General features: G+C 36.8%; 1 long non-coding RNA gene across 1 annotated transcript in view; it reads right to left on the reverse strand.

The window, feature by feature from the left end:
- Positions 1 to 575: 575 nt before the first annotated feature.
- Positions 576 to 23,325, reverse strand: part of LOC109395328 (uncharacterized) — an 89,930-nt gene continuing 67,180 nt past the window's right edge. Inside the window, exon 4 of the long non-coding RNA XR_002126640.1 lies at positions 576 to 652. This is a non-coding gene — a long non-coding RNA (uncharacterized LOC109395328). The remainder of the gene's footprint in view (positions 653 to 23,325) is intronic.

Raw genomic sequence — 23,325 nt, forward strand, 5'->3', positions numbered from 1 at the left:
GTCAGTCATTACTTAGGGAACACAAGAAATGGAAAGGGCTTCTTATATTTTATTCCTTTCTCCTGCAAGATTATTCTACCAATGGGCCTTTTGAGAAGGGGCTTTGGCCTATTTAAAGGCACACAGTATTCACAGACATGTACTAAGTCTGTCCCTGATATTTAATCTCTGAAATTACTCTTTGCATTCAGCTCTAGAGAGTGATCTGGAGATTTCTCAGGCCACTTAAAATGAGGCCAGCTCATCCTTAGGATATGGTCTTTTCAAATGCTCAGAATTGCTATTCCTGTTCAGTTGATTCAGTTTATTTCATTGAAGTCTCAGCAGGAAACGAAGTTGACTTCCCAAGTCTTCTTATGACTCACTGCAATGTTGGGGAAGTCACTACTGTAACATGCCCAAAGTCTGGAGCCCTGGAAAATGCAAAGTCACACAGCAGCCATCCACCTGTGCCCTAACGTGCCATGTTATCAGATCTATTTATTGTTTTGTTGAAGTCACACTGCAACATGGAGCCTAATTGTTGTTCTCATCTTCTATTAATATAAAGGAGGAGGAGGGCTGAGGAGGCTTGGGTTATAGTTTCCGTATTGCTGCTGAGCAACTGGGTGAGCTTGAGTAAGTGCCTTGTCTCTGTCCCCAGTTTCTTCATCTGTAAAATGAAGTGGTTAGATAAGTGATAAAATTCTGTATGGTTTGGAATCATTCTTCCTTCTAAATTTCCGTGTGAAATTTATTTTCCTGCATTATAAAACAGATAGTATTTCTAAACGTTGGTCCTCACTTTATTATTGCCCACTCTTTTCCCTATTGTCTTAAATTTCTTACTTTTTTATGTGATATCTTCCCATTTAAACTTTTAAACATTTTTTATTTTATCTAGGATTTATTACCATATTACTTTTGATATAATAGCATTCAAATTATTTTTAGCATTGGTGAAAATTTTCAGTTTTCCTTCTGTTACTTTCACTATGTCAGTTAATTTTTATTGCAGTGTAACATACATGTAGAAACATACACAAATAAGCATAGAGCACAATGAATTATCGCCAGGTGTAACCCATGTAGTCAGAACCCAAATTAAGAAGCAATTTAACAAGTTTCTCAGAAGCTCGTTTCATTCCCCATTCAATTCACTCATCTCCTCCTTTATAAGGGTAACCACTATGCAGATTTCTAACACTATCTATTTGCTTTACCTGTATTTAAACTTTAAGTAAATGGAATCACACTACATGTACTGCTTGGGACCTGGCTTCTTTCACTTAATTTTGAGATTCACATATGTTGTGTAGGGAACTGTAATTTATTCTCATTGATGTACAGCAGTTTAACTTTTCAAATTATTTTCTTAAACTAACATAGGCATTTCAGTCCTGTGTTTGTATACCACGTAAATGCTGATGATATGTCTCTATGGGGAAAGAGTATATATGCTAGAAATTATAACATTGGAGTGATATAAGATTTTCTAACATTTTTCCACCTGTGGTCATGGCAACCATTGGAAATGCTGGAGAGCTTGGTGTTCAAAGGGGGCTGTGAGACCATTTTCTGGGTATTTCAGAGGACCCACAGTCTTCTCATAAATTAAGGAAAAGTAGATTCCAACAAATCTTAATCTATTTCCCTGAAACAAGTACCTATAACATTTAAGCTCCACTGAATATTATGTTGTCAATGTTGTTTTGAAAATAGATGTGGAACCACATATTAAAAAGACAGTAATCAATAGATCAGATAGCTCCTGAGGCTTCAAGGTGGGGACAGGAGCACAGTGAGAAGGAGTCAACCATGTAGCAGTTGGTTCCTCTGGGAGGTAAAAATCCAATAAGCAAAGAGCAAGCTCAGGTTCAATGCGTGTACCCAGGGCCTTATGAATTCATGTCTGAACTTGTCTACCAGCGGCCATGCCTTTGAAAAGTTGGTTGATACTTCTAGGGAAAGAGATTTCAATACAAGAAACTTTCTATTTGTCAAGATTATGTATTCTAGTGAGAGATTAGATGCCATTCTGAGATGGGCATTAAAAATACTCATTTGGGGAATTATTCATGTGAAACATCTGATGGTCCCAAGCAGGATTATTTCTCCTACATGCCTAATTTCTCCTATACCTGTTGTTAAACAAAAATGTTAATTTCCATGGCTGAAAGTCTTTAAAATTTTTTTTAATTTTTAATTTTTATTTATTTTTAATTGGGGAATTGGGGGAGGGGAACAGTGTTGGGGAATTGGGGAGGAGGACCAGCCAAGTTGTTGTTCTTTAATCTTAGTTGTGGAGGGCGCCAGCCGCCATCTGGCTGCCCTTCGGCAGTTCGTGGCCTCTAAGCTCAAGGTGCTGTGTTACAATCTTAGTTGTGAGTGGGCGTAGCCACCATCCCATGCAGGAGTCAAATCAGCAGCCTTGTTGTTAAGAGCACATGCTCTATCTACTGAGCCATCCGGGTGGCAGCTCAGCTCAAGATGCCGAGCTCAGTGTTAGTTGCGGGTGGGTGTAGCCCACCATCGAACAGGCAGTCTTGTTGTTAGGAGCATGTGCTCTCACCAGCTGAGCCATCCCTCCATCTGTTGGCAGATCAGCAGCAACTCAGCTTGGGTGCATCGTCACTGGCCCATGAGGGAATCGAACTGGCAGCCCTGTGGCTCAGCGCTCATGCTCTTAAGCTAACTCTTAACCAACTGAACCACTCGACCGGCCCCTGAAAGTCTTTTTAAAGAAAGGTTTTATTGAACCAGAAATGTTAGCCAAAAAGAAGACCATTCTTGGGGCATAAAGTCTGAACCACCAGCAGTATGGCAAGGTAAAAAAGACACAAATGTCCATTGTTTTGGAGTCTGCAAGCATTTTTATACATCAAGTGGTCGGGGGGTGGGGGGAGAAGAGAGATGTAGGCCATCGGAAAGCATTTACATTAGCTATAGACAAAAGTGAGGGAGAAGGTGAAGCTGGGCCAGCTCTGCGATCAGCGCAGATTGCAAAGAGAAATGTCCACTCCTGAGGATTGGCTGTGGGCAGCAGTCTGGAAGGTCCATGTGGAAAAAAGAAGAGAGGCTCCACTCCTAGGGTTCCATAGTGCCTGGCTAGGATAATCACAGAAATAGCTACCTGGAAATTCAGATGAATTTCAACAGACAGAAAGAATATGAGCAGTCTTTTGTTAGCTGGCACACAGCCAATAACAGGCTAACAATTCTTTCATTCTCTGGCCACTGTAATTTAATTTAGAACATCTCAGAAAATTAGTTTTTTGACAAAGAGATGCTCTAGAATTTTTTAGTGCTTTTCACCTTTCTGCTAAGCGACAATTAGTTGTTACTTTCTTCCTTTAGTATTTTCAGAAATCTCCAAAGTGAATCAAAAAGGCAGATACATTTCCTTTAGATAAAAGAGCCTGAATATTTTCTTCTTCTTTCTTGGTTATAGACAGAAAGTTTTTCTTTTACTCATTTCCTTTCACCCATTAGGATTTAGGATGGAGGCAGCATACTTATCCTATGTGGAATAAGTGGATAACCCAGAATCCTTTTAAAATGTCAAATGCTAAAAAGAAATGTCAGCAGTTCCATGTCCTTCAGGGTTCATGTGTCTAGTACTTGAGGGGGTCATTTAATGAATCTGCTGAGGCTAATGTGAGCTGGGGCCATCTGTGTCATAGAGAAGTGAATGCTGCAGGCTTACAAGGGGTTTCAACAAGCTGATCTTAATTTTTTTTAACAAGTGAACACTGGAAACATGACTGTGGCTTTGGTATTCTACAGTGGGACACTACCTGGGAGCTGTGAGGAGGGACATAAGGAGAATGGTTGATTTATTTGATTAGTAAAAAATTGGGACAGAGCAGGGGACATTTTGATGCTAGTGTTTGGCTCAGTTTAAGGACTAGGCTGCAATGAAATCCTGTTTGTAAAGTCATCTATTCCTCCCAACCCCCCTGTGTCCTTTTTCCTTTAACATCAATTTATTCTTTCATTCTATTTACAATTTTTGAGATTTATTTTTGGTAATCGGCATTGCTTTCTACTACTATTATTACTATTGCTAACTAACAAATGTGTGTTGAATACTTAGCATATGTCAGGTACTGTTTTAAGTGCCTTACATATGTTATTCTGTATAATCCTCACAATAACCTGATGAGATAGGTATTATTATGACCAACTTACAGATGAGGAAACTGAAGCTTGGAGATGTTAAGTAACTTGCCCAATATCACCCAGTTAGTAAATGGGAGAGACAGTATTTGAACCCAGGCAATCTTACAACAGAAATAATAGTATTAACTACTAAATTATCTTATATCATGAGTATGACTGAGGATTGTTTTCAAATGAATCCATATTTAAACTAATTTTAATTCATATATTTTCTACTTTTGTCTGCCTCAAATACATTTTTATGGATTCTACATATTTATTCATTGCCTTATGTGTTACTGAAAAACCACATCCCAGTTATCCCCCAACACAACCCAAGAATTTAAGAATTATCATTATGTGTAAAGCACTTTACTAACCCCCAGTGATATTAAAAAGAAGAAATAAATGTGTCCTATGTTGACTAGGGAATTATAATATAAACCACAAATAATTTTGAAGTCAATGTGTTAAGTTAAACAAGAAGTAAACACAAAAAAAGAGAGGGAATTTTGAAAGAAGTGGCATTTAGGTTGAAAATTAAGAGTGGCTAGGAATTTGACTTGAAAAGATATGGGGTTGACTCTATTAGATACTGAGGCACAATTATTTATAGAGAATGAAAAGGCATATTACTAGAGCTACAATAAATTTATCTGATTGAAATATTTGGTGTGTCAGTGGTGTACTTGAACAGGATGGAGTCCTACATGCTAGGTGTAGAGCCAATTGTTAAATATTCAGGAATTTTTGTGAGCCAGTTTTAAATCTTTGGTAGCTTGAAATTGGTCATGGTGGGAGTATGGTTAACATGATGAAAATTGGCAAATACTGCAAATCATGGATTTATTTCTTAAGCTCTTTTTTTAAAATTACTTTCAGGTGTACAAAACAATGTAATAGACATTTACATCCCTCACAAAGTAGTAAGTGATAACCCCACTCCCCCAATCTACGACCCCTCTGACATTGTGTATAGCTGTTACAATTCCATTGGTTCTATTCCCTATGCTGTACTCCACATCCTGTGCATGTGTATACATATATATATATATACATAAATATATATATACATAAATATATATACTGTGTGTATATATAAACACACACACACACATATATATATATATATATATGGTTGACATTCAATATTATTCAGCTTCAGCTTCAGGTGTACAGTGCAGTGGTCAGGCATCTACACAGTCCATGAAGTGGTCTCCCTAATAAGACAAGTGCCCATCGGACACCCTATAACATCTTTATAATATTATTGATTATATTCCCCAAAATGTCTTTCATATCCCTGTGGCAATATTGTGGGTACTAATTTATGTGGTCTAATCCCTTTACCTTCTCCCCATCCCCACCCCCTCCCATCTAGCAACCCTGTTTTTTCTCTATATCTCTGAGTCTATTTCTGTTAACTTTGCTCATTTATTCTGTTGTTTAGATTCCATATATAAGTGAGATCATATGGTATTTGTCTTTCTCCGTCTGACTTATTTCACTTAGCACAATGTTCTATAGGTCTATCCATGTTGTTCTAAATAGTAAGATTTCCTTCTTCTTTATGGCCAAGTAATACTCCATTGCATAGATGTACCACAGTTTCTTTATCCAGTTGTCTACCAATGGGCATTTCGGTTGTTTCCATGTCTTGGCTATTGTGAGTAGTGCTGCAATAAACAAAGAGGTGCATATACTTTTTTGAATTAGCATTTTGGATTTCTCTTGATAGAGATACCCAGATGTGGAATTGCTGAGTCATAAGGTAGTTCCATTTTCAAGGTTTTGAGATACCTCCATACTGATTTCCATAGTGGTTGCACCAATCTGCAATCCCACCAACAGTGCATGAAGCTTCCCTTTTCTCCACATCCTCGCCAGCACTTGTTGTTTGTTGATTTATTTTCTCACATTACTAATTGTGTTTAAGAGGGAAGAGATAGAAGAGGTTGGAAAGGTTGTTGAGAGCAGTGTTTGAATGGCATTGAATTCCAGCCCAAGGTATGTAGGCATTATTCCTTTAAGTAAGAGTGCTATTGGAAGGCCATTTTGCAAGACATCAAAGGAACTATCAAGAAAAATAGTAATACTTAGATGTGACTGATTAACTCTTAGGATCTCAGGTATGAAAGCAGCTTTAATGTTCCAATGCTCATCTAATGTAAGAATTGTGACTCTGCTTTCATTTCCTCTGAATCCGCCAAGGTCTCCAATTAGTTGGATGATTTGTTTTTCAAAATATATCAGTAGCTGAATATTATGCATTGTCTCTGCATGTAAGTATTTTGTTTAGGCTAGATGATGAAAACTAAGTTTGTGCACTAATTTTAAGCAGTGAGAGGTACAACTGTCTTGTTAATGTTGGTGCCATCTTTCTGACTGCAGGTGATTCTAGATTACAAAACAGACACATATCAAATTTAAAGAAGAATGGAATTTGTTTTGAAGCGCCCTTGAAAAACTCAATGCAACAAAACCTCAACCATCAAAATGGATAATTGGATTATTCACTTTTAAAATAATGTAATTTGCTGTGCAGAAGCTTTTTAATTTGATGTGTAGTCCCATTCGTTTGTTTTTGCTTTTACTTCCTTTGCCTTTGGGGTCAAATTCACAAAATCCCCTCTGTGACCAAGGTCCATAAATTTAGTGTCTGTTTTCTTCTATCTATTGTATTTTTTCAGGTCTTATATTCAAGTCTTTAATCCATTTCAAGTTAATTTTTATGTGTGATGACAGATAGCAATCTAGTTTCATTCTTTTGCATGAGGCTTTCCAATTTTCCCAGCACCATTTATTTATTGGAGAGGGTTTGCTTTCTCCATCATATGTTTTTGGCTCCTGTGTCGAAAATTAGTTGCCCATATATATGTGAGTTTATTTCTGGGCTCTCAATTCTGTTCCATTGGTCTGTGTGTCTATTTTTCTTTGTTACAGGCTTGTCTGATGTAATTAATATGTATTTTAAAATTTTATTTATAATGTGTACAAAGGTTGTTGAAACAGATATTTTGATGTTTTGAGGTGCATCTGCATTGAAAACTCAGCAGCCTTTTTCCACTCCATTGTTCCTTACAATTAATATCTTTACTAAAATGAATCTCATGTATAACAATAACCAACTAGGCTATTTTTTATCATGATCTTAAGGACACATTAGCATTTATTTATTTAAGATGCTAATTGAGATTATCCAAGTTTTGTGAGTTGTTAAAACACCCTGTTGGTAAGGTCAATGATAGGAACTAAAATTCTAAGGTATTATTCTACATATCACCACAGACTTTGGTCTCAGTCTTGGGAAGCTGCCTGGCAAGTCTGTTTCATTGCTGTTGAAGAGAGGCTAAGACATGGCAGAAAGGGAAAAAAATGGATGTAGCCAACTTGAGGTTGTATTATAACCTAATTAGGATGGGTCAAGAGTCTTGTATTTTTTTGTATGTAAAGGACAATTAAAATAGAACACAGAAGTGAGCTGCAAAAAAGCCAGTGTAGTAGCTTGATCCTAGCAGAGGAAACTGACAAAGAAAACACTTCAGTTTTCTCAAATAAGTTTTGGTCCAGAGGCAACCTACTGAATGGGAGAAAATATTCACCAATGATACATCTAATAAGGGGTTAACATAGGGGTTAATATCCAAAATATATAAAGAACTTATACTACTTAACACCAAAACAAAACAATCCAATTAAAAAATGGGCAAGGCCGGCCAAGTGGCTCAGTTGGTTAAGAGCTCGCTCAAGAGTTTGAGCTCTAAGCAACAGTGGTTTGATGCCTGGCCCGAGCTGAGCAGCCGCTGAGCTGCCAACAGGTGGCAGGATAACTCAGCTTAAAAAAAATGATCAGAGGACCTGACTAGACATTTCTCCAAAGAGGACATACAGATGTCTAACAGACTTATGAAAAGATGCTCAATATCACTAATTATCAGAGAAATGCAAATTAAAACCAAACTGAGATAACACCTGTCAGAATGGCCATCATCAACAAATCCACAAACAGCGGGTGTTGGAGAGTATGCAGAGAAAAGGGAACCCTCATGCACTGTTGGTGGGATTATAGATTCGTGCAGCCGCTATGGAAAACAGTATGGAGGTTCCTCAAAAATTAAAAATACAACTATCTTATCACCCAGCAACTCCACTTCTGGATATTTATCTGAAGAAATCTAAAACACTAATTGAAAAGATATATACATCCCTATGTTCATTGCAGCATTATTTACTATAGCCAAGATATGGAAGCAACCTAAGTGCCCATCAATAGCTGATTGGAAAAAAGCTGTGGTACATTTATACAATGGAATATTACTCAGCCATACAAATGAAATCTTACCATTTTTGACAACATGGATGGACCTAGAGGGTGTTATGCTAGGTGAAAAAAGTCATACTGAGAAAGATGAATACCATATGATCTCACTTACATGTGGAATCAACAGAACAAAATAAATGAACAAACAAAACAAAAACAGACTTAGATGCAGAAAACAAGCTGATGGTTGCCAGATGAGAGGGGGTTTTGGAGGCTGGTTGAAAAAAATGAAGGGATTAAGAAATACAAATTGGTAGTTACAAACTAGTCACAGGGATGTAAAGTATTGCATAGAGTATATAGTCAATAATGTTGTAATCACTATGTATGGTGTCAGGTGGTTACTAGGCTAATTGGATGGGATCACTTTGTAAATTATATAAATGTCTAACTACTATGCTGTATACCTGAAAGTAATATAATATTGACTGTCAACTGTAATTGAAAACTAAAAATAAAAAAAGTTTTGGTCTATACAGAAGGCTGAGAGGTATAGAGGAAGAAACCCAGAAATAATTACAACATTTCAGACCTAGAACATTCTTATTTTTCAAATGAGAGAACTAAGAAAAGTTAAACGGTTTAACAGCAGCTGGTGCCATTGGTAATGACTTTTCTATAGGATGTTAGAATTGGTTCCCTTTGTCATTTTTACTCATGATTTGTGTTAATACAGTTCTGATTATCTTCATGTTGGTATCTTCAGGTGCACTTTTTAAAAATTCAAGGCAACTAGAATTTGTTTAATCATTTCATAAGTATTTATTGAAGGCCTTCTTTATGCCAGACTAGCACAGGTGAGCAAGACGCTGTAATGGAAACAGTGCAGTTACGACCAATCTTCACAGACAGACCATTTTTCTTCGCTTGTTTCAGATAACAGAATTTTCTAACTTATCACCCTTACATTTTCCAAAGGTTTCAAATTTCAAGCTGATTTAGGTTTGCAACTATCTTATAAAAACATTTCAGGGCTCTTCTTGGCTAAATATGCAAATTATGGTTTCACTTTAGCTATTCAGACTCAACAGTGGGCATCATCAATATGCTACTTAGGGGTGGAAAATGTGTGTTGTATTGTTTTGCTCTACTTTTGGCCCAGGCAGGCATGAATGGGGGAGTCAGATGGCATGGCTGAGAGCTTATTCAACTTATGTAAACTCAATAAAAACCAAATTTTGGGATTACAAAGTGAGCCAATCATTTGCAATGTACCATTCCTCCAATTCAAATTACCCAAAGAGAAAGTGTATTATACTGCTCAGCGATGGAGAAAGTCCATCATTTCCCTTTTTAATTACTTACTGAGGTTGCCTAAGGGGCCAAAGGCGATATTCAGTTTTCAATTTTTATGAATTTATATCCTTGAGGTTTGGATGCAAAATGAATTAATTTTCTGTAGACTTGGTTAGTTCAAGCTTATGTTCCAAATGCATTTGTTTAAGAATCTCAGAACATAATGAAACTGTCCTATTCATGCCCATGCCACCTGACTCCCCCATTCATGCCTGCCTGGGCCCAAAGTAGAGCAAAACAATACAACACACATTTTCCACCCCTAAGTAGCATATTGATGATGCCCACTATTGAGTTTGAATATCTAAAGTGAAACCATAATTTGCATACTTAGCAAAGAAGAGCCCTGAAATGCTTTTGTAAGATTGTTGGAAACCTAAAACAACTTGAAATTTGAAACCTTTGGAAAAATGTAAGGGTGATAGAAAATTCTGTTATCTGAAAGAAGCAAAAAAACAAAAAAACAATGAAGACATTGTCTTCAAAAAAGTCTCTCAACTTCCACCTGGTGTTCAACTAGAAAGACTATGGTTTGAAATATTTTCAAAAGCATTTTTTTTTCCAGAATTTGTGGAGGTCCTAGATTTCCCATAAGGAACTCAAGGCTTTCGAGAGCATTAAACCACCACTTCTGTGCACATCTCATAATGTGAGGTGTAAGGCTTCTATAGAGAAGCTATTCTAACTCAAGGTTAGCAGGTTCCTGTTTGGATCGAATGTTCCCTAGGAATAATAGTGACACTAGGGAATGCTCAGTGAATAACACTGTAAGATTTTTGGATCAACATGATTTACCTTTTACATATCAATAGTCACTTTTCTTTAATAAGACAACTTTCATTTATTTTGGTCAGGTGCTCTCAAGCGACTATAGCTAATGGGATCCCATTATGCTCTCTCTCTCTGGACTCATACCTTTGAACACTGGGCAACCACAAAAGAATAATGGCTCACCTGAAGCCACTATGCTCGAGAGAGCACACAGAGATAGAGATGTCCCAGCTGCTCCATTCCTAAACTATTTGAGTTCTAGTTTAGGTGCCAGATATCTCACAGGATGCTTTTAATATGGATTTAGCCCCAGCGACCATCAGACTGGGAGACTCCTAGTAAGAACCACCTAGCTTAGCCCATAACTATGAGATGATGATGACGATGATGATAAAAATGACTGTTGTTTTATAAAACAAAATTTGTGGTGATCCATTACACAGTCATAAAAACACATCTGAACACTTCGTTACCTTTCTGTCCCTCCACATAGATTAAAAAGCTTTTTCTGTATGAAGGGAGAAGGAGCTGAATCATAAAGAAGTATATAGAAAATCATATTAATAGCATAAGGAACTGATATGGGCCTTTACCCTTCATTTCTCTGGCAGGGCTGAAGGAAAAACAGCAAGTGCCTGTGGCTTGCTTTTCATCTAGAAAAAGGGATTGGCAAACTTTTACTTAAAGGGCAAGATAGTAAATATTTTAGGCTTCTCAGGCTAAGATGCAAAATCAAGGCTATGATGTAGCAATTTATATAACCATTTAAAATATAACCATTTGCTTTTATTGGCTAAACATCTGTACTACACTTTATATTTTGTTGAAAACAATCATGCTTCTGTGCTTCCAAATATCCCACTGCAGGCAGGCTACTCTGCAATGCAGGCTGTTTCTCTAAGTTCTGAAATGTGAGTGTATTTGATTCCATAGACAAAGACTGTGTGGGCTGTGATTTTAGCCAGTCTGTGTGAGGCCTGCTTCTCTTTGCAGTTGTCGTCTTTGACTTGAAAGGTGCCAGATACCTTGACTCAAGTTAGCAGGAAAATGCTAAATTAAATTTGAAACTGAAATGGTGGATTTTTCCAGTGCTCTCCCAGTTCCTTTTCACATGATGTCATTTCAAGTGTAGCAAGAAAGAAAACTAGGTTTCAAGTCATAAGATTTGAATATGAGGCACTTTCTAGTTGCAGTACCATGATCATGACAATTAACATCTCTGAGCCTTAGTTTCTATAAACTGATGGGAATAATATCTGCCTACTCGCTTAATACGAGTGGTCAAAATTTAAATGGAATAAAAGAATATAAAGGTGAATTGCAGCCTCAAAGTGCATGACACCTGCTAATTGCTATTGATGTGCCTATTACAAAGCATTTGGTCTTCTCATCCTGGCTTCCTCTTCCTTCCTTCCTCCATCTCTCCCTTCTTCCCTCTTGTGTTTCAAAATCTTCACTATTTTTTGTTCTGCAAGGATCTGTTCAGCTATTTGCTTAACTGAATCAATGTTTGTGGCTGCTCATTCAATACGTGCTATTTTGATCTGATGTCTCCCAGTAGTGATTTTCTGAAAATAGGATGCAAAAAATGACCTCCAGTGGTGAAGATTGTGGCTATGTGGCACATGATTATGGAAGGTATCTTGTATTAGAAGGACCTTTTGGAGCTTATGTTAGCCTTTTATCCATACACTCATTAATTCTCAATTAGGAGTAACTGTTCTTCAAGAGGCACTATGCCTAGTTCTGTAGATAGAGTAATGAATGAGACGAAGTCCCTCCTATACAGATCTTACATGTTAATGGGGAATGTATTAGTTTCCCATTGCTGCTATAAGAAATGACCACAACTTAGTGGCTTAAAACAACACAAACTTATTATTTTTCATTTCTGGAGGTCAGAAGTCTAAACTGGGTTCACAGGGCCATGTTCCTTCTGGAGGCTCTAGGTAAGAATCTGTTTCCTTGCCCTTTGAAGAGGCTACCTACATGCTATGGCTCATGTCCCCTTTCCTCTATCTTCAAAGCTAGGAATGTGTTCATCTTCAAATCTCTTTCTCTCTGTCCCTCTGCTTCTATTATCCCTTCATCTCCTGTCTGACTCTGACTCCCCTGCCTCCTTCTTATAGGGGTCCTTGTGATTATACTGGGCCCATCTAGATAATCCAGGATAGTATCCCCAACTCAAGATCCTTAACTCAATTCCACCTGCAAAGTTCCTTCTCAAAGTTCCTTTTTTGTCATATAAAGTAACATTTACCAATTCTGGGGATTAGTATGTATACATCTCCAGGGGGTCATTATTTAGTCTACCACGGGGGCAAAGGGGGGGAGAGAGAGAGAGAGAGAGAGAGAGAGAGAGAGAGAGNGAGAGAGAGAGAGAGAGAGAGAGAGAGAGAGAGAGAGAGAGAGAGAGAGAGAGAAAGAGAGAGGGAGAAAACAGGTATACAAATATATAACATGATTTTAGAGTGTTATTTGTGCTATGAAGGTAATAAATTGGCTAATAAGATAGAGCTGCACTGTCTAGTGTGGTAGCCACTGAGTTCTTTAAATGGGGTTAATATGATTGAGGAGCTGAATTTCAAATTTTATTTTTAGTAAATCTTAGGTGGCCACAAATGGCTCGTGGCTACCATATTGGACAGGACAGATCTAGGCTTTTTAGGGGCCACAGAAAAAAATATTCCCTCTCTTAGCTGAACTCCATGAAGATCCATAAAAGCAGTCAATCCCCATTGACCTTAACAGATGGAATGAGGCTGGTCAGGGGAGCAACCAGGTATATTTTCCTGAATGAATAAGGGGGAAACACTCCCTATTACTACAGCAATCCTCCAGTTCCAACCCGAGAAAAGACCTTCCCTTTGGGGGGGCAAGGTAAGACACTGCTCATAATAGAGTGGACCTTCCGCATCCGCAGATGTGGAACCCACAGAGACAGAGGGCCAACTAAGGGACTTGAGCATCAGTGGATTTTGGTACCTGCGGGGACTCTTGGAACCAATACCAAGGGGTGACTATAGTTCATTTCCTTCCTTAACTATCCACATACTTGCCCTAGCTTCATGGTGAGCTGAACGTATTTCTTGATCTCTTGACTTTGGACTTTGCAATGTGACTTGTTTTGGCCAATTAAGTGAAGTATTAACAGCTGTGACATAAGCACAGGCTTTAAACTTCCTTGCATGGTTGATTTTAGCCTCTTGCTTTCTTGTGATTGCCATGAGAACAGTCTATTCTGGGTAGCCACTGCATAGTCCAAGGAGAATGTGGAGACAGGTAGGAACAGACCTGAATCCAATCTAGAGACTAAAACCTTGAACATGGAGTCCATCCTAGCCCAGCTGAGGTATAGCCAATCGGCAGGTCTGTTTTAAGACAGGATTTTAGGTCCATTTGTTACTCACCATTATTGTAGCATAGCTGACTAATACAAGGGGAAATATAAGAAGGATTTCTGTTTTCTTGGAGGATTTTGCACATTACTGAGGGAGGCTGAAATAGCTTCCATAATTCTTCTGAGTTCCCTTTGGATATTACATTTAACAGGGGGGAGACCAGAGAGGGATTATTTGCTTTCAAGGCAGTTTCTTTTAGTAGTTTTAAGAATATGGATACCTTCAAAGTCTAAGGATTTGTGTAACAGAAATTTCACAGCTCAGTAAACAAGGCAGCTGAGTGGAACCCTTTACTTTAACAAGGTCTATTTCTGGCTTCAATGACACAACTTTCTCTTTCCTGAACTCACCATCTCTCTAACTTTGTTACCAGAAAAGCAGGGAAAATATCACTAGCTAGCCTTCCTTCCAAAGTAAGTGTGATGAAAAACAAAGATGGCAAAGACGTTTAAAATTTCACAGTACTTTAAAGATGTGGCTTTTCTTTCAGTAGCTATAGTCGCTAAAATTGAGCTTGGCAATGCCTCTAAAATGGACATTATCTTCTTAGTGACTGAGGGTAAACTTAGCCACCCCTCCTGTTGTTTCTTTGCATGGGACAAAGTTGAACGAATTTTTCTCCCTGTGATTTTTGTTACCTCCTGAATATTGATGATGCTGGAATAGTACTGTACTATCCCCCCAGGTGCACTGATTTTCTTGTTTGAATTGATGTAGTCCCACAAAGAGAACACCTCACTGTTATTATCCTTTTGGATGCTTTATTCACTGCCTCAATCACTCCACTCAGCTTAATAAAAAGTAGGCTGTGTCTACAGAAGAAAACACAGCTTTTCAGATGTGCGAAACTTCCTGAGTTGGCAGCATGAGAATACATGTGTACACAAAAATTAAGGGAATCAGATTTCAAAAATTTAATGGAGCAGTTGATGAAATTATCGCTGGAACAGCAAACTATGGACTGCAAGATTTTGAACTCTACTTGCCTCTGTATGTGCAGGAAAAATCACTTCCTATATATTTGAATATGCAAACAAAGGCCAAAACTCATAATTATTGCCTGTATTGTCTCTATTTTGAATGAGGATATTTATTCTCTGAGGAAGCCATTAAATTGGGACAATCACCAATATCCATACAGGGAAGTTTGGCTCATTCCTCTATGTTCTTTTTGCATTTGTCAACTCAATTATATTATCCCTATTTGTGGTATATGTCCAGATACTTATCCCCAGGACAGAGGTCAGCCATGCTATCATAGTCCTTTGGGTCAAGGACTAATGGAGCAATTATTTTCTCTGATGCTTCAGCAAAGCTGAAACCAAGGAGGATGCATAGCTGAGTTGAATAGGAAGTTGACTCTAGTAAGCCAGAGAGGTCAAATAAAAGCAGATGGTTAAAGCCAAGAGGCCAGGAGAAGATAGTGGCAGGGATTTGGTCCCAGGGAGAAGAGAAATCCACTTCTGGAAAGCAGGGCATTGCCTAACCACTACGCTGTACACCTGAAACTAATATAAAATAACATTGAATGTCAACTCTAATTAAAAAATATATAGTCATGGGATGTAAAGTACAGCATAGGGAATATAGTGAATGGTATTGTAATAGCTATGTACAGTGTCAGAGGGGTAGTAGACTTGTTGGAGTTACACTTTGTGTGGTGTGTAAATGTCTAATCATTAAGTTGTTTTGTACACCTGAAACTGAAACTGAAAATAAAAAGCACCATACTCTCCCCGCAGACAAATATTAAAAAATGCAATCAAGAAAGAAAGAAGGAAAGGAAAGAAAAGGAAGGAAGGAAGGAAGGAAGAAAGGAGGGATGGAGGGAGTGTCAAAGGGAGGGAGGACTGAAGGAAGCAAAGAAAGAAGAGAGAGAAGGAGAATGGAAGGAAGGAAAGAAGGAAGGATGGACGGAAGCACATTATCCCAGGCAGTTCTTGGAATAGGCCCTATTGTGAGGAGCTGGCACCTATGTGCCTGCAGGAGTGTATTAGCAGAAGGAGCCAGATATAAAGGACAAGTTGGGACCTATCCTCCAAGTCTCTCTCCCACAAGGCTGTGAGCTCCCTGAGGAAGCTCTTACCTAATTCCTCCTCACACCTATAATGCTTATCATATATGAACTAAATAACTTTTGGCAACATGGAAAAATAATTATTCAGAATAAGCAGATACACAATATTTTTGTTAATGTAACTATTCAAGTAAGTCAGATTCTATGAGACTGTTGGGTTAGATGAATAAACTTTAATTTATATAATTAGTTGCAATTTGTGTAATAGAAGAACAGAAAAGACAGAATTAAAAAGGTGAAATTCACAGTTTTAGAAGAAAAAATGCTGGTTATAACCAGGGTTGTCGTCTAGCAAACTAAGTACATGTTTTTTAAAAGGCTACTTTGATTCTCTGGAGTTAGCAAAAATTGTGGTTCTTACTGCTGTGAAAAGAAGATGGGCTTAAAATGTACCCTTTAGGTTCTTTTTAGAGAGAAGCACTTTGAAAAGAGAACACACCATATAAGTGCCAAGTCTTATTATTATCATCACTGCCACGAACACCTCCAAGCCACAGAAAAACATGTTCATAAAAGAAGTCTGCTTTGGAGATGAGCTGGTGAGGAAAGTTCACTTGAGCTATTCCACGCACAAGCTGCCTGCATTTAGTGCCATCTCCCTGGAATTCCAAATTACTACTGTCACCGCTGTGTGCAGTACAACTTTCAGGTAAATAAAGAGCACAGTGGGGAGAAAAATGTTAAATGCTCATACAGTGCTCTAATGATAATCCCAGAGCATTATTTACTTTCACAGTAAATCATAGTGTGAAAAACCAATACATATTCCTGTTACTGACCACTGTCACCAATCACCATGGAGCACTGGCTCTTTTTATCTTTCCCAAAAATTGCAGAAAGCCTGAAAGAAATCTTCCATACATGAGTGTCAGGTCTATTTGGCCTCCAGCTTTTCCAAGACTGCTGAAGTTCTCATGTCTATATTCATCTATACATTCCTAGAGCAGAGGTGGGCAAATGACAGCCTGTGACCCGAATACAGTCTAAAAGGTCCAAGTGTCCACTGCCTGTTTTTGCATGTCTCATGAGCTAAGAGTGTTTTTTATCCTTTTAAATGGTTGGAAAAAGGTCCAAAGAAGAATAATGTTTCATGACAAGTGAAATTATATGAAATTTAAATATAAATCTCCATAAATAAAGTTTTATTGGAACACAGTCATACTCATGAGTTTATGTATCATCTATGACTTCTTCCACACGACAACAGAGGTGAGTAGCTGTGACACAGACCCTATGACCCACAAAGCTAAAAATATTTCCTCTCTGGCTCTTGACAGAAAAATTTTGCCAAAAGCATACTTGTTGCTCCTTTTTAAAGATTACATTTTTATTGAAGTATAATGTAATATAATGTAACACTTCAAGAAAGGATAAAGGGTACAAATTCTATGAAATTTTATATATGTTTTCACCTGTGTGACTACTACTCAGATAAAAACAGAAAAGATTTTCAGCACCCAGAAGCCTCCCTCCTAGTCCACAATCCCTCCCAAAGGTATCCATTTTTTGAAAGGTGATCACCATGAATGGATATTGCCTATTTTTGAAATTTATATAGAATAATATAGTATGTATTTTTTGGTCTGGTTTATTTTATTCAACTTTATGTCTGTGAAATCCACTCATGTTGTTGCACATGGCAGTAGTTTGTTATGTTGTATGAACATGCTATAATTCATTTATAAATTCTACTATTAGATATTGCATAATTTTCATTTTTTCACTATTATGAATACAGTTGCTATGAACATTCTTTTTTGTATCATTACATTTTTAATTTTTCAATTACAGTTGACATTCAATATTATTTTATATTAGTTTCAGGTGTATATAACTAATAACATGATCCCCCTGATGAGTCCAGTAACCACCTGGCACCATATATGGTTATTACAATATTATTGACTATATTCTCTATGCTGTATTTTTTACATCCCCATGACTATTTTGTAACTACCAATTGTACTTCATCCACCCTTCACCTTTTTCACCCAATCCCCAACCTCCCCATGTGGCAACCATCAGTTTGTTCTCTGTATCTTTGAGTCTGTTTTTGTTTTGTTTGTTTGTTTATTTTGTTCTTTAGATTCCACATATATGTGAAGTCATATATTTGTCTTTGTCTGACTTATTTCACTTAGCATAATACCCTCTACATCCATCCATGTTGTCATTAGATTCCACATATATGTGAAATCATATATTTGTCTTTGTCTGACTTATTTCACTTAGCATAATACCCTCTACATCCATCCATGTTGTCAAAGATTAAGATGTCTTTTTTTTAATGCCTGAGTGATATTCCATTGTATATATGTGCTACATCTTTTTTTGAAACAAAAAAGTACTATTTACTAAAACATGAAAAATATTTCCAGGATATTATCCAACTTGGAAAATAAAAAAAATGTAACCCATAAGAAAAATACAAATCATACACTGAACAGAGGAACAAATAAGGCAACTTCCAACTCTCATACATACGAAAATCTAGCTTTGAATAATATCATTCCATGATTGAATTAAGTTGATCTGGGATTTGTAGTGTCCTTAAACTATCTACCTGCCTGCCTGCAAGGCAAAAGTAAATGCTCTGTGCAGGAAGATTACTCCATTCAGAACCACAAGTTATCTCATTTTTTCATATAAAATGTTCAACAGTCAAGTTGCAAATAACCAGCTATTCAAGACAAAAAAATCTGATCAAAAACCAACAGAGAAAGCAGCCAATAAAAATAGAGCCACAGGAGGCACATATAATGAAGATATTAAAGAATTGAAAAATAACTAATTAATATGTTCAAGGACTAAAAGTAAAGATGAAGAGCTGTGGTAAAGAAATAAAAGCTAAAAAAGAATCAAATGAAAATTTAAAATGGAAATAATTAAAACTGAGAGCTTAGTAGATTGTTTTAACTGCAGAATGGATGCAAAAGAATACAGAATTGTAAAAAAAAAGAATATAGAATTGTTAACTGGAATATGGATCAGAATAAAAATATCCAGACTGAATCATGGAGAATCAAAAGCTAGGACTATACAAAAGTGTTTGGGATACAATGAAAAGCTCTATGTCATGTATAATTGGACTCCCAGGAAGAAGGGAGCGTGAGAATGAGCAGAGATTATTAGAAAGGTGATGGCTGAGAATTTCCCGAAAGGGGTGAATGACATCAAGCCATAGAATAAAGAAGCACTAGGTATGCCCAACAGGATACATAGCAAGAAAACCATACCTAAATACTTTATAGTAAAACATCAGTTAATGAAGGGAAGTGAAAGTTAAAACAGCAGTGAAGTATCATTATGAATTTATTAGAATGACTAAAATCCAAAACACTGACAACACCAAATATTGGAGAGGATGTGGAACAAAAAGAACTCTTATTTTTTGCTGGTGGGAATGCAAAATGGCACAACCACTTTGGCAGACAGTTGGGCAGTTTCTTATGAAGCTAAACATAATATTGCCATATAATCCAACATTCATGATCCTTGGTATTTATCCAAATTAGTTGAAAATTTATGTCTACACAAAAACCTGCACACAGATGAACAGCTTTATTCATAATTGCCAATACACAGAAGCAGCCAACATGTCCCTCAATAGATGAATGGATAAACAAACAGTGGTACATCCCTACAATGGAATAATATTCAGCACTAAAAAGGTATGAGATATACGAGGTCAGACAATTAAGTTCGCAAATTTGTTGCAACGATGTTGCTAACCTTTTTTGATAGCAGAGGGATTATTCATTATAAATTTGTACCAACTGGACAAACAATTAACCAAGTTTATTATTTGGGAGTGCTTAAAAGGCTGCATGAAAAGTTAGATGACCTGAACTTTTCACCAACAATTCATGGCTTTTGCATCATGACAGTACACCAGCTCACATAGCACTGTCTGTGAGGGTTTTTAGCCAGTAAACAAATGACTATATTGGAGTACCCTCCCTACCTACCTGATCTGGCCCCCAATGACTTCTTTTTTTACCTGAAGATAAAGGAAATATTGAAAGAAGACATTTTGATGACATTCAGGATATCAAGGTGATATGATGACAGCTCTGATGGCCATTCCAGAAAAAGAGTTCCAAAATTGCTTTGAAAGGTGGACTAGGCACTGGCATCAGTGCATAGCTTCCCAAGGGGAGTACTTTGAAGGTGACTGTAGTGATATTCAGCAATGAGATATGGAGCACTTTTTCTAGCATGAGTTCGTGAACTTAATTATTTGGCCTTGTAAAGCCAGGAAAGCACATGGAAGAACCTTAAATACATGTTGATAACCAGTATGTAAAGGTTATATATTCTTTGATTCCAACTAATATGACATTCTGGAAAAGGCAAAACTGTAGGGACAGTGAGAAGATCAATGGTTGCCAGGAGTTTGGGGGGAGGGAAGGAGAGATGAAACGTGGAACACAGGGTAACTGTAGGGCAGTGAAACTATTCTGTCTGATAGAACCTAAAAACTAAACTAAAAAAGAAAAAATCAATGCAGAAAAAGCACGTGATAAATCTAACATCCATTGCTAATAAAAAACAAACAACAACAACCCCCCACCGACAATATCTCACAGCAAATTAGAAATAGAAGAAAACTTCCTCAGTTTCATAAAAGACATCTATAAAAACCCCATAGTAACATCATACTTAATGGCAAAAGCCTGAATATTTTACCCTAAGTTCAATAACAAGACAAGGATGTGTGCTCTTATCACTTTTATTTAACATTGTACTGGAGGTTGTAGCCAGTGCTATCAGGCAAGAAAAAGAAATAGAAGCCCTCTAGACTGGAAAGGAATAAGTACAAAAAATGTCTTTATTTATAGAAGATATGATTACTAATGTAGAAATTCTGATGAAATTTACAAAAAAGCTACCAGAACTAAAAGAGAGTTCAGCAAGTTTGCAAGAAACAAGATGAATATACAAAAACCAAATGCTTCTTTATGTTATGTATCTATAATAAAACAATTATTAAAAATAAAAATAACACCATTTAAAATAGCATAAGATATGAAAGACTTCAGGATTAATCTGACAAAACATGTGAAAGACCTGTATACTGAAAACTACAAAACACTATTCAGAGAAATTGAAGACCTAACCAAATGGAGATACATATTGTTTTTATGGGTCTATTGTTTTTATAAGACTAAATGTTGTTAAATGCCACTTTTCCCCAATTGATCTATAGTTTCAATACAATCTCAACCAAAATCCCAGCATGCTCTTTTGCACAAATTGGCAAGCTCATCCTAAATTTCATAAGGAAATGAAAAAATTGCAAGTAACCCAAACAATTTTGAAAATAAAGTTGAAGGACTGATACTACCTGATTTCAAGACTTATTACAGAGATGCAGTTAGCCAGACTGTGTGGTATTGTCACAAAGATGGACAAATAAATAAGTGGGATAGAATAGAGAGTCCAGAAAGAGATCTGCAGATATATGACCAAGTGATTATTGACAAAGTTGCAAAAGAAATTCAGTGGAGACAGGATTGTTTATTCAACAGTGTTGGAAATATGCACACGAATATCCATATGCAAAGATGTCAAATTTTATCCATACTTAACATTATATATAAATATGAACTTGAAGTAAATTATAGACCTAAATGTCAAACCTAGAACTATAAAACTTCTAAAAGAACACATAAAAACCTTAACAGTCACCTCACCACAGAAGATATACAAATGGCAAATTAGCACATGAAAAGATGCTTTGCATCATATGTCATCAGGGAAATGCAATTTAAAACAATGCAATACCACTATACACCTATTAGAATGGAAAAAATCCAAAACACTGATAATACCAAGTGCTGGCAAGGATGTGGAGCAATGGGAACTCTCATTGTTGGTGGGTGTGCAAAATAGTACAGCCACTTTCGAAGACAGTTTGGCAGTTTCTTACAAAACTAAACATACTCTTTTCATAGGACCCAGCTATTACACTCCTTGCTATTTACCCAAAGGAATAAAAAACTTATGTCCACACAAAAACCTGCCCATGGATATTTATAGCAGCTTTCTTCATAATTGCCAAAACTTGGAAGCAACCAATATGTCCTTCAGTAGGTGAATGGGTACATAAACTGCAGTACATTCAGACAATGGGATATTATTCAGTGCTAAAAAGATATGAGCTATCAAGCCATGAAAAGACAATGAAGAAACTTAAGTGCATATTACTAAGTGAAAGAAGCCAGTCTGAAAAGGCTACATAATGTATGATTCCAACTATATAACATTCTGGAAAAGGCAAAACTATGGAGACATTAAAAAGATCAGTGGTTGGCAGGGGATGGGGCAGGGGGGTGAATAGGCAGAACACAGAGGATTTTAGGGCAGTGAAAATATTCTGTATGATACCATAAAGTTGGATACATGTCATTATACATTTGTCCAATCCCATAGAATGTACACTGCGAACAGTGAACCTCAAGGTAAACTAAAGACTTTTGGTGATTATGAAGTGTCAATGTAGGTTCATCAATTGTAAAAATGAACGTTCTGGTGGGGATGTTGATAATGGGAGAAGTTATGCATTTGTGGGGGCAGGGCTTAATTGGGAAATTTCTGTATCTTCTCAATTTTTCTGTGAACCTAAAACTGCTCTAAAAAATAAAGTCTTATTGAAAAAAAGAACACATAGGAGAAAAACTTTGTGATCTTGGGTTAGAAAAAGATTTCTTACATATAACACCAAAATCATGATCCATAAAACAACAAATTGATAAACTGAACTTCTTAAAAAATGAAATAATCTGATTTTTGAAAGACACTGTAAAGAAAATTAAAAGACAAGCCCTGAACTGGGATAAACTATTCACAAAATGTTCACAAAGCATATATCTGAGAAAAGGCTTACATGTGAATCTATCAAGGACTCTCAAAACTTAAAAAAATACAATTAGAAAATGAGAAAATCTGAATAGACAAAATAGACCAAAGAAAGTATACCAATGGCATATCAGCACATGAGAAGATGCTGAACATCATAATTTATTGGGTAAATGCCAATTAAAAGTATAATAAGATACTGCTACATTTCTATTAGTATGACTAAGATTAAAAAGATGATAATTTCAATGTTAACAAGGATTTAATTAAACCAGAATTCTAATACACTGCTGGTAGGATTGGAAAATGGTATACCCATTTTGGAAAACAGTAGTTTTAAAAAATTAAACATAGGGCCTGCCGAGTGGCGCAATGGTTAAGAACTGGCTTGGGATGCCAGAGGGCCCCGGTTCGGATCCCACATATGAGGGCCAGTGACACTGCCCTCCACAGTTAAG

Source organism: Hipposideros armiger, unplaced genomic scaffold (genome assembly GCF_001890085.2).
Source record: "Hipposideros armiger isolate ML-2016 unplaced genomic scaffold, ASM189008v1 scaffold_13, whole genome shotgun sequence".
Taxonomy (NCBI): Eukaryota; Metazoa; Chordata; class Mammalia; order Chiroptera; family Hipposideridae; genus Hipposideros; species Hipposideros armiger.